This window comes from Austrofundulus limnaeus, unplaced genomic scaffold, assembly GCF_001266775.1.
Source record: "Austrofundulus limnaeus strain Quisiro unplaced genomic scaffold, Austrofundulus_limnaeus-1.0 Scaffold329, whole genome shotgun sequence".
NCBI classification, from domain to species: Eukaryota; Metazoa; Chordata; class Actinopteri; order Cyprinodontiformes; family Rivulidae; genus Austrofundulus; species Austrofundulus limnaeus.
In genome coordinates this window covers 440,163-444,438 of record NW_013952731.1, presented here as the reverse complement: position 1 = coordinate 444,438, position 4,276 = coordinate 440,163, and the positions used below count along the sequence as shown (strand labels likewise).

Here is a 4,276-nt window from a genome sequence, read left to right as displayed (position 1 = left end):
AAAATAGGCTGGCCCTGATTTCATTAATCTAATCCCTACACAATCTACATGTGTTTTGTGGTCTTGGAGAAGGCATTTGACCGTGTCACTCGGGGACTCCTGTGGGGTGTACCCTGGGAGTATGGGGTACCACGCCCATTGCTACGGGCTGTTAGGTCCCTGTAAGACCAGTGCCAGAGCTTGGTCCGCATTGCCGGTAGTAATTTGGACACGCTTCCCATGAGAGTTGGACTCCCTTTGTCACCGATTCTGTTCATAACTTTTATGGACAGAATGTCTAGGTGCAGCCAAGGTGTTGAGGGTATCCTTTTTGGTGACCTTAGGATCACATCTCCGCTTTTTGCGGATGATGTGGTCCTATTGGCTTCATCAGATMGTGATCTCCAGCTCTCACTGGAGCGGTTCGCAGCCGAGTGTGAAGCGGCCGGGATGAGGATCAGTGCCTCCAAATCCGAGACCATGGTCTTGAGCCGGAAACCAGTAGTGTGTCGCCTCCTGGTTGGGGAGGAGGTCCTGCCCCAAGTGGAGGAGTTTAAGTATATTGCGGTCTTGTTCACGAATGAGGGAAGAATGGAGCGGGAGATCGACAGGTGGATTGGTGCTGCATCTGCAGTGATGCGGATGCTGTACCGGTCTGTCATGGTGAGGCGAGATCTGAGCCAGAAGACAAAGCTCTCGGTTTACCGGTCGGTCTTTGTTCCTACCCTCATCTTTGGTCATGAACTTGGGGTAGTGACCGAAAGAACAAGATTGCGGATACAAGCGACCAAAATGAGTTTCCTTCACAGGGTATCTGGGCTCTCCCTAAGAGATAGGGTGAGAAGCTTGGTCATCTGGGAGGGACTCAGAGTAGAGCTGCTGCTCCTCCACATCGAGAGGAGTCAGTTGAGTTGGCTCGGAATCAGATCCAATCGTTTTAAACTTCAGCAGAGGCCACGCCTCCAGCAAGCAATCGCTTCTCAATAGCCGAGAGTTCAGACCCTTTGTACGAAGCAAAGAGACCAAGGGATTGTTTTTTATAACGTCACTTCTAAAAGGCTTTTAAAATTAGTTGACTAGTTGGAGACTACATACAAATGTGTGGTTGATATAATACAGACTGGGGAAATTTGTTATATTTTCACCATATTTATAGATCTCAGGCTCTGAGCTGCATAAACAGTCCTTCTCTTCAGCCTCTGACAGCAGCTGCACTGTTGGTTGGAGCAGCAACATGTTTTGATAGATTTTGTTTAGGTCTGCACAATCTTAAACAAACTCTTGACATAAAAGACACTTAAGTCATTTTATCAATGAGCAAATCATGCATCAGTAATGGAGTGAGCAACTTGTGCTGTCAACAAATTACTGTTTATTCTTAAAAATACACCACAGTCCCTGCAGCACCCCTTTAAACAGTGTGTCACTACAGAGAAATATTATCACTATGCTGCAAGAATGGCAGTAAAAAACAGTTTACAGGAAATACATTTCATACAAAAAACTGCTTTGTTAAAAAATAAGATTAAATTGCACAACTGCATTTTTAAAGCAGTACAGTGATTATTTTTTGGTAGCCCTATAAACGTTAATACTATACAGTGGTTTATATGTGTTTTAGCACCCAGTTGTGCAGACAAGGACTCATCTGGAACATGAAGAAGTAAAGTACAATAAATTTAATAACAAAAATAAACATGATGACGTGGTWGCAGATTACAAACGTTACAACAAAAACTCAGGTAGGCTCTGGACTGGACACAAAAAMCATGAACGCTGTGGAAGGCATAATGCAGTACGAACGTGAAGGTGGAAACAAACTGAACACATACTGTAGAGCTGAGGTAATGAGGTATTGGAGACAATAGAGCTGATAGGAGATTAGGAACAGGTGAGAGAGGCTGGCTTAGAAAAACACTGAGGATAAATGAGCAAATGACAGGGAGCTAAACAAGAGAACACACTAAAACAAACCTAATCATAAAATGCCACACACACTGGTAGGGGGGAGTCGAGCAGGATCAAGTGAGGGAGAAGCAACAAACAGAAAAACCACAAGRGAGCTGGCTAAACCTAAAGATGTCAACAACAAACTAGAACTGCAAATAATTTATGATCGGGGCCCAAGCCCATTTACGCATGTCAACCCTGGTCTATGTTGTGTCGTCCCTAGCACCTTACCAGCCTATATACCAGTAAAGTGAAGCATAACGGAGAGTAATTATAATGTCTATTTAAGCCCCTGAGGTTTCAAATAGATCTMGATCTTGCTCCCTGATCCATTTCTCCTCTTTGTTCTTTTTTTTCTCTTTTTACTGGCAGCTGCAATAATATCAATCAGTGTGGCTTCTGTGCCTCCTCTGGACACATCCAAATCATCTCAATCTGGCCTTTCTAATATTATCTCCTAGTTGTTCATCTGTGCAGTACCTCTTATGCTCTCATTCCTAAATCGTTCCACATCATCTCCAAGTAGAACCCCAACATTTCAGGTCTGACACTTCTAGTTCTGTCTCCAAGCCACTAGTCAAACTGCTCTTTTGTGCAATGTTTTCCTTTGATCTTTGGCATCCTAGGCCAAATTTTATCCAACATACACATGAATACATCCTTGGATTTGCATCAAACTAAGGACATTGTATTGACTTCCATTCATTTTTGTAACTGTATTCATGCCTAACCCAGACATTTTCCTGCAACTGACCATTACTGGTCTATAGCTAACTCTAACCTGAACCAAAGCTCAAAGCTCAATTCACACCATACCTCTAAACCTAACAAGTAAAGTATAGCAGAGCTACAAATAAAGTGAGGACCTTGAAGAGGTCCTCACTTTAAGTTAAAGACCTCACTTTGACAGTAACTATGGCGCAAATGGTCCTCACTCTGTACTCAAAACAAGTACACACACACACGGATCCCACAATTACTCCACTGCTACTTATACATACTCTCTCTGTGTCCAAATTCAGGGACTGCGTCCTCCAAAGGCCAAATTTGTCGACATGCCCCTCAAATTGAGTAAAAAGAAGGACACGTTTGTCAGCAGCATTGGAGGAGTCTTAGAATTTGGACAGCCTCCAGCATGGCACTATATTCATACCTATCTTGCCAAAACCAGTAGTCCTTATGGGGACCAGAGACCGATCCTAATATGATGGAACTCCATTTTTGGATGGGGGTTAAGTTTAGGACTAAGATGTGAATTTAATTTAGGCTAAGTTTAAGGTTAGGTATGTACTGATGGGATTAGGTTTAAGGGAAGGGGTCAGGTTTAGACTGTAGAAACGACTGGAATTTAATGGAAATCAATGAACGATCCTAATGAAAGCCTCTTTCACAAGACAGTTCTGCGAAATCGCCGCACAGACCAGTCCAATTAAGCTCCCTCAGTTCATTTATCACTGAAGAAGCCAGCCAGGTCCCGCTCACATGTACGCGTTCAGAAAAGAACCCAGCAGCGCAGAACCAAAAGAGGCATCGAGCAGATCTCAGCTAAAGTGGACCATAACATATTTAATGTGTGTCGACATCTGTCTTGTATCAAATAAAACAAACAAAATAAACTTACTTTAGCAATCCTGTGGTTTAGTGCTAGGCGGTATGACCCAAACTTTATAGCTCAGCTGATAATAAAATGTACAAAGGCTGCATATTGATTTTTTTTTTCTTTTACTGTTTCCCTCCCCTATGTGTCTTTCATTCTCTGACCGATGGTTTGAGACAGTGGTCACACATTTGGTCCGGTTATGAAGTAGGGGGGTGAGAAAAGATCATTATCAGATCTATTGTTTTATGTTATTTATAAAGCTTAACAGGGCGACTCACCTTGCACACCGGTCAATTCTAATTCCACTACAAACTACTTCCCCCCGGCTTTTCACAATAGAACCACGTTAAAGTCTCCATGCATTAAACTCTCCATTAATGTCATGCATTAAATCTAACCGTGCACGTCACTGAAGGGGTGTTTACTACATTCAGCGATGACGAAAACGGGATGTTTTTTTTTATGTCAGTCAATATAAGCAGCGGAATCGCCACCCACTGCCACTTACTCCAACAAGCTGCTCCAACATTAACATTAGCATGCTAATGCGCATAGCTGTGCTGCGAGGAAAAGTATCCCCCAGGAAACAGTTCACTGGCAGCCATGACAAAACATTCCAAACTAGAGGTGTCCCGATACCGATACCAGTATCGGAATCGGATCCGATACTAGCATCAAGTACTCGTACTCGTAAAAGCCAGCCGATACTCTTAACCGATACCACTTTTGTCCCCTCCTGTGCTGCGC

The 4,276-nt window shown here is 43.1% G+C and overlaps 1 protein-coding gene across 1 annotated transcript in view; it reads left to right on the top strand.

Annotated features, from left to right (window-relative positions):
• The window catches only part of gabrg3 (gamma-aminobutyric acid type A receptor subunit gamma3), a 121,477-nt gene that overhangs the window by 89,873 nt on the left and 27,328 nt on the right, over positions 1-4,276 (top strand). The gene's annotated exons all lie outside the window — the stretch shown is intronic.